Source organism: Lactuca sativa, chromosome 9 (genome assembly GCF_002870075.4).
Source record: "Lactuca sativa cultivar Salinas chromosome 9, Lsat_Salinas_v11, whole genome shotgun sequence".
Taxonomy (NCBI): Eukaryota; Viridiplantae; Streptophyta; class Magnoliopsida; order Asterales; family Asteraceae; genus Lactuca; species Lactuca sativa.
Window position 1 is genome coordinate 161,493,769 of NC_056631.2, and position 8,953 is coordinate 161,502,721.

Sequence of the window (8,953 nt, forward strand, 5' to 3'; positions counted from 1 at the left end):
CTGCTACCGCTGCGGTGACTGCTGCTTGGAACATGACAACATCAAATTGAGGTGGTGGTGGTATAGGTGCTTCCCCACCGTTGTTTCGCCTTGGATTCCTACGCGGAGGCATCCTTCAACTATAGGTTGAAAAGATAACGATAAGAATTACTTAGTATAGAAACAGAATGTGTCTTATGAACCAAATTGCTATAGTTCGACAACAGATGATAGTATGAGTCTTAAAATAGAAGCATGAAAGTTATTTGTAAGACTTATAATATGAATCAAGCACTTGGTTTCTCGATGACTTTTCAAGGATTTAATGAAATACTCAACGTAGTAATAATAGTGCCACTTATATTAATATAATAGTTGATACAACGATCACGAAAATTTGACCCCTATAAGGGTCTCCAGTTACAAAGTTTGAGAAATTTAAAGACTTTTAGCCGAGGTCCTAATCTTATAACAAAATTTGAGATTTTTGCAAGCACTACTTGCGACGTAGGTTGCGCTTGGAGCTTGACTCCGCATCCGATTGCTTTGACTCCATTAGACGCCGATCAAAAGCGGCTTGTTGTTCCCTTAATTCGGCGAGGGCTGCAATCAGTTGTGCTTGGAATGCCTTGGTTTGGAGTTGAGCATTGTCTTGCATTCTATCCAGCCTACGGATGTCGGAAGTGTGAACCTGTACTTCCACATTGACATCCCGAAGTCGGCTAGCTTGAACTCCGGATTGATAGGACTGATTGGCTAGCTTACCCACCATTACTGGGAGTGCCCGATCAGCCGAACCTCCGCCTCGGACATCGTAGAAGTCCCGGCACATGCCGTAGGGAGGGCGTAGGTTTTGTTGTTGGCTCTAATGGTGGAGGTGACTTCCCCAGACGGGAGTCGGTCCTTGAAAGTTCCTTACGAAGACGGGAGGTTGTACGGGTGGTGGGTTGATCACTTCCGGCTCTAAGTCGGTACCGGAGTCATCCTCCACTTCTATGGGTTCCTCGTCCTCTTCAGGATCATCTTCGAACCATCCTCCGTTGCCTTGGTTGGGAAAGTAGGGGTCGCCAGGGTGGTGAAATCCAGACATTTGACTGTACGAGAAATAGGGTTATAAGAATTGAATAAAGTTGAAACATGCAAAACATGTAAGTTAAACTAGTTTAGGTTGCAAATACTCCTATAGTATTTAAATTCTTGTGTTTGATTCTTGTAACGGTTTGGTAAGTTTTGACTTGTTGCTTACTACGAGCAATCCTCGATATATATTGGTCCGATCTCGGGCAAATATAGTTGATCACGCTATATTTGTCCCAAATCTGATTATATATATCGAGTTTTAATCGTAGTGTCAACTTGTCTAAAATACTTATTGTATAGTTAGATATCGTGAAAATAATTTGTTGTATGCATGTATTTGAACTTAAATGAACTAACAATTTAAGTTAAACGTAATGCTCAAGCGTAAAACAAAAGAAAAATCTTTTGTCAGAGAGTATTAGTCCCTTAAGCATTTATAGTTTGTATATCTTATGTGGTTCGATATACTTAGTTCACTATAAACATTGCTCTGATACCAATCTGTCACACCCCCAAACCTGAACGGCGGAAACATTCAGGGGCGGATGACTTCATGTGGTAACGTAACAAATGAATACATAGTAAAGAAAGCAATACAACCATCATATATATAATTGAAAGTTTACATTTGTCAAAAGTTACATGTTCAAAACCAATTACAATATGATGTCAAAATATGAGATTAAACTGGCGCCGCAGCATCCCTTCTTCAAAAGCATATTGATACCTGAAATTACTGAATCCCTGGGACATACAAGTAATTTTGAAAGAGTAGATCAGCATTTAAGCTGGTGAGTTTCATAAGTATTAAATGACAAAGGTTTGTATGAAATGAAATGTTTTATCCTTGTTTGTTTGTTTCTAGAAAATCCTATATTTTCTACTAGTATAAAAGTAGCCTTCTCTCAAGACCAATGTTTGTTTCTAAAAATGTATGTAGATGTAAAATAACCGATATGTTTGAAAACCTCGTAAATCAATGCATTTTTAATACCCCATGTGAGTTTTATAACCATACTATTGACTCGGAATGCCTATACACAACGTTCTTCAGGCGTTGGAATGTTATGACGTTTGTCACCCCAAATGGTGGACTGTAGCTAACAGTCAAGGCGCGGGTTGTCAAGCCCGTATAGATCTATACACAAACACCATGCTCCCCCTCCAAGGGATTCTGGTATATAATACAGGACTTGAAATGTGTACTCGAACGTACGTGAAGTTAATGTCTCACAAACCGTGGTATAAAAACAGATTTACGTGTTAAAATGTTCGTTTGTTCTTGTATATGAAAGTGACTTCTTGAAAATCGTGTTTCTAGTATGTAAAAGTTAGCAATATCCTCATAAAACTATACCTATTATAGTTTTCTAAAAGTGTGTCTCGTTTGTTTAGAAATACCTAGAAAAGGAATCACTTGTTATGAAAGTATAGATTTTTGTAGAGCCTAAGATAGACAAGTATACATATATTCTAAGAAAATGTTTAGTTTATACATGCATTCCAACAATTTATATTTCAAAAGATAGAATGCTATTGTAACATATTTTATATATGAAAGTCCCCTATAAAGTTTATAAATCACATATGATTTGGTTATATAAAAGCATATAAAAATTCTTTATATAACACACGATGATACTCGTGTGTTTTACTTGTATTCCCCCCCTTGAAAGCATATAAAAGTATTTATAGAACATTTAAAAGGTTAATTAAGGGGTATGAACTTACTTGAAAGTTTGAAGAAAGCGAGATGGAAACCGGGCAGAGTTTCATCTCGGGAAACGGATTTTTCTCGGGATTCTCGGGAATCTCGGGAGTAAAAACGACCTTCGGGACTTGAGCAAAATGATCGGGGCTTCGGGTTAGAACGGGCACGGAAAACCAGGCAAGAACGCAAAGGAAATGAGAGAATTGGAGCCCTTTCTTCAGAACCCTCGCATCCCTTTTATAGGGGCTGGGAACCGCCTCGGTACGCAGGGCGTACGAGGGTACGCGGGGCGTACGCGTACGTCATGCATGACTGAGTCCTCGACTGCCTCGAACTTCGGATGGGACTTGCTAGCTTCGCATAGACTGGGACGTGGACGATCCGAGGCCTAGGCCTTGAGTACACGGGGCGCACGAGGGTACGCATGGCGTACTTCGGCCCTATCTGCTGACTCCCTTCGGATAATACCAAGAGTTTATAATTAAATTTATATTTAATTTAATTAATAAACTTCTAAAATTCATATCTTCTTCATACGAATTCCGTTTTCGATGGTCTTTATATCCACGCGTAGGTGAGACTACGCTCTACAACTTTCGTTTAGACTCCGTTGGCAAATTTTGAAATTATTTTTATTATTTATTTTTAAAAGAGTCGTGTTTAAGGAATTTCTTCAGAAATTCATAACTTCTTTATCTGACGTCGGTTTTTGCCAGACTTTTTACCGCTGAATTACCATTGTTGAGACCTTCGATTCTCGTTTAGGTCATTCCGGCCAAAAGTCGCTCGATCTCCGATTCGAGTTTTTAGCTGTCTGCTGCTATGCCGAACTTGGAAAAATCATAACTTCAATATACGAAGTCGGATTTGGGCGTTCTTTTTACGTACGATCACGGTTTAATGACATGAAACATAGTAGGAATTTAAATAGAAACTTTTCGGACATATTATGATCAAAGTTAATTTCATTAATTCACAAGTGGTTACAATACTTGACTTTTTAGGTCATTACAAACAGTTGAAATATCGGGTTGTCACAGATCAGACTTGATATGTTTTCACTGCAATCAGTGGGGCCACAAGAAGGCCCATTTCCCTAATTTGTTTTCAGCAGGACGGGTGATGGAACCTGCCCCTGCAACTTTGAGGATTACATACGGCCTTCAGGGACGTGCAGAGGCGCCTGCGGTAGGAGGCAGGGCTTTTCAGATGACTACCTTGGAGGCGCGAGCAGCATCGGACGTTGCAGGTATGCGATTTCCGTTTTCAGTTCTTTTATTTGTGCATGATTATATTGTTATGGTTCTGCATCATTATCGGTATGAGTATTTTATTTTGTGCGGTTCAATCGTGATCGAGTTATATGCCATCTGCATACCTTGGATATTTGAATGGTAGTTAAGGGATGTGCTCTATTGGGGAAGGTTGCTTAGGATGCAGTAACTGTAGCATGCCTGGGAGGGACTTGGAATGTCTCGCTAATTCGGAGCTGTATGATTTTAGAAACGGATTGGTTAGATCCCTAGCTATGGTAAGCTTGGGGATTCCTCAGCAGGTTGTTTACGGAATGGTAGCAAGGATAGGGATTTCTTTTCGAGCATTGAGCAGCAAGGATTAAGCAGGATCGAAGTGGGGGAGAATCCTCCGAGCGGGCAAAAGGAAGAGCACGCAGACCCAAAATGAGTGCGCGACCTCCGAGAAGGAAAAAGAAGTGGTACAACATTGATGGATTGAGAAGTCCAGGGTTGGGAGCTTGAGAAACTCCCCCTCAGCCAGTGCGTGTACTGGTGATGGTTAGTATGTGGTTGGAAATTCAGGAAGGGGGATCGCCTGTAGGGCTCGAGTGAGTCAGAAGGAAGATCTTGAGAATTGATAGCATGGGGTGCTTTCACTTTAGCAGTCAGTGGTGGAAAGTGTTGTAAGACTACGAGGCAGCCGTAGCATTCACCAGCAATCAGTGGTGCAAAGTGTTATAAGACTACGGGGCAGCCGTAGCATTCACTAGCAGTCAGTGGTGGGAAGTGTTGTCAGACTACGGGGCAGCCGTAGCATTCACTAGCAGACGGTGATAGAAGGTGATGTAAGACTGCGGGTAAGCCGTAGCATTCCATAGTAGCTTCGTTAGCGGAGTTGGGGCGAGGCCCTTATCTCCTAGTGATCAGATAGGGATCAGGAATGCGTAGTGGATGAGAATGATAGGGAGTTTTTCTTGTATAGCCCTAGAGAGGTGAGACCTTGGGAGAGGCCATTCCAGGATATAGTTGGGTGAGACCTGTGGGCGAGGCCCGTATGAGAATAGCAGTATAGGTGAGACCTGAGAGCAGGGTTTCTTAGTAGTATGGTTGGGTGAGACCCGTGGGCGAGGCCCGAGCGAGAATGGTTAGACAAGTAGGACTAGAGGGATAGAGGCGGGTGAGACCCGTGGGCGAGGCCCATGAGTTTTAGCAGCACAGGTGGGACCTGGTAGGGACCTTAGTGTCAGGATAGGGGATCGGGGATCCCAGGAATTGTAGTGCCTGTATGGCAGAATAGATTGAGCAGTTATAGGTGGTCGAAGTTTCTTCGAAAGTCGCTGGGAGCGACTAGTAGTTGTGTTGGGACAGCGATCGGTGGGAGCCGGTAATCCAGATATTGATAGGTTGGTAGGGACCAGGGTGGTCTCAGTTCATCCGGAAGTCAGATGAGGAATAGCAGAATTTCCAGTCAGTAGCAGTGCGGGTATGCAGCGTATGGTGGAATTCAGTTAGTTGATCGTGGGGTGCTCGACACCAAATTATAGTAGAAAGAATTGCCAAGTGGATACTGGCGATAATGACCCGAACTGGAGGTAGCGGGAGTAATGGATTGGTGAAGATAGGATCTTCACAGTGACAGAGGAAATAGTTGGTGATGGAGAATTGCCTTGGGGAGGTAAGGGAATCGCGCGAGGAAAGAAGGAGTGAACCCCTATGGGTTCAGTGCAGTACTTGATGAGTACCAGAAGGATTGTCAGTTGTGTAAGTTGCGTTTCCAGAATGTTCAGGGTCAGGGTTGACCCGAGATGATTATCCGCAAGGATTAATGTTAGTCGGAATTGATGGGTTTTGGTCATAAGACATCCTATGTGCTCATACAAACCCTAATGCTTGGATCTAGGTTTCTCTATTGTACATACTTTGAATCCAAGACTATAAACCCTAATTCTAGCATATGGAAATCAGAATACACATGTAATTAGGTTTAAGAACATACCTTGATTGTTATATAGCAATAACAATCCAATTCCTCCTTGAATTGACCTTGGAAAGCTGAGAGTCACAAGTGTCACTCCTCTAATGGCTTACAAACACCATGAGCAAGTGGAGAAGGTATAAAGAGAGAGGAGGGAGGTTAGAATTCGTCCTTAGATCCTCTTGGGAAGAAGTACACGAATTCTAAGGCCTTAGGGGTCTTTATATAGGGTTGGGATTAGGTTTTCAGTCCTTATCCTTATCTAGTTGCTTGTCCACCAAGCAACCATAAGATAACTCTTAGAAACCCTTATCCTAGTCGAATTCTAAGTGATTATCACCTCAAATTCGTTCACCATATATATAAGATAATCCTTACCTTATTTTGTAACTATCACATAATTACAATTCAGCCCCTCTAGTTTAATTAATTACACTTGATCACAAAATTAATTCTTAATTAATTATTGACTAATATTAATTAAACAAATATGATTTCTCCTTTAATATATTATTCTTATAACATATTAATAAATCATAATAACCTCTCTCTCTTTATTTATTTCTCCAATCAAGTTGCTTTGGTGAAGGCAACCCAAAAGGACCAGGCACCATCGGGTCAAGTACATACCAAAATAGTTATGGACTTAGACACTAATCCAACAGTCTCCCACTTGGATAAGTCTAACAACTACTCTGCGTATGACTTCGGATCCTGATCTGCAATCGTAGCTTTCCAAAGCCGTTGTCAACTTTGATCATATCAAATACGCGTGTCCTTAGATAAGGGATCATATATTCCTCCATTCTAGATATCGTATGAGATATGATTTCAAATCATTCTCTTTGTACTATATCTCGATGTCTGATTTATGACGACTGACTAATTGAACAAATCAAATTAGCCCTAGCCCGGCCGAGCATTTACGTGTGTCATCACTAAACCATCGAGGGGCCCAAAGATATCGCTTTTATCCTACCTTGGATAAAAGGAGTGGATAAACTTTGATACAATGCCCGCTTGCACTCACCCACCGAATTACACACAACAATATGTTTTATAACACCAAGTTACTGGTGCGTTTACATATTATCAATGTGCAACCGATTTGCAAGATACAACTCACACATCTCGGTTTCAAGAATATAAGATGTTATCGTCTCACTAATCACTCGTGATACAATTCATGAAGTGATCCAAGTGAGCGTGGGTTTAATCCAATGCTCAAATCATATCCGTAAGCACTCATGAACGTTGCAGCAAACATTTGCTTATGTCTAATACTTTTCTAGACAATCCATACACCAATTCACGACAGTCTTCATTCATATCTACTTCCAACATATGAACGACTGTGGCCCGCTTGAATAATTCGATTATTCTTAATAAACTCAATTATTCTGGAAGTCAAAACATGCAAAGTGAAACACAAGAATAATACTAATCCCATATGGCCTCAAACCTTTGGGTATAAATAAAACACCTTTTATTTATCACCATATCGATTACTCATTATTTGTCGTTTCGGGTAATCAACTTCTTACTTGAATTACAACACTTGTCCCATGCTCCTAGCATGCACACAATGTTTACCTATGGTTCTTACTTTGTGAAATAGATCAAATTGAACACATTTCCAATCTTTCTCATTTCACAACTCCAAATCCTTTTTCCATAACTTAAAGAATATCAAATTCTTGCTACTTATAGAATGTGCTAGATTCTAACATTCTATGCAACTATCCTTTCGTAATGTCACTATACCAAAGTCACAAAGACTATTGCCAATGATATTACAAAGTCCTCTATCGGAGATTGTTACAAGACAATTCCATAGACGTGATGTCTCTCACTCAAAGTACGTTCTTTGAACATCCTTTTGCATAGAAGTTTCTAATCTAGTCATAGATTTCTCAATATTCAATTCCCAATATGGACACACTTCCATATGTTCCATATGACAACACATTCTTAATAGAATCTTATCTATTCGTAATGATGTCGATATGGTCCATCCAATATGGAAACATTTCCATAATTTCCAATACTATACTTCCAACTACTTACAAGCAACCAATCCTCGTCGAACTTTGGATTGTCCTTTGATAGTTGTTTAATTATTTTAATCAAAATCGATTCTAGTCCTTTTTCCCTCTAAATGCGCTAGACATTTGGAAAAAATTTAGAATGGTCAAACATTAAAGCATTTGCAATCGATCCTATATCCGAAGCGTATGGGACACGACGCATAATGTTTTATTTGCTATGTTCTCAAAATTCGAATTGTGAAGAGGAATGTCGTAATCATAATCGAAATTTTAAGAACACACTATGTACCTTTGACTAAGTTTATTAACATTTCTTAACCTAATCCTTTAGATTTGAAATGAAGCATAATATTATCTCCCTTAATTATAGCAAAACAACCTTTCAACTCTTACAACTTTGCAAAGTATGACTCTTGTTTTCTATAATTAATATTGCCAACTTTGCAATACGTGCCTTAATAATCATACAATCATAACATTTATGCTCCCACTATCATGATGATTATTATAAAACATAACACTTATGCTCCCACTAGCTTCGACATGTATTCATAAACATCTTAACTTTCAAAAATCAATACTTATTGAATTTTTTAAGTTCATGTTTCTAATACTTAGTGCTTTGATAATCTTTTATCAAGGCTTTTTGAACTTATACACCTTTGCCTTCGATAGTTCATATGTGTGTCTAAACACTTAAGACTAATTGCCAAACCTCACAATTCAAATTATGGAAAGGGATACCGTAACCATAATCGAATTCGAGAATGCAATTTTACAATCACTATCTTCTTAAAATCTTTCTTAGTGAAAGCATTTCCTCACAATCATTTTCATGAAGGAAGAAATCTTATGACACTTAGATTTGAGCGGTGTATGTGTTCCTATCCATGTGAATTTGTTAAAAACCAAAGTTTACTACAAA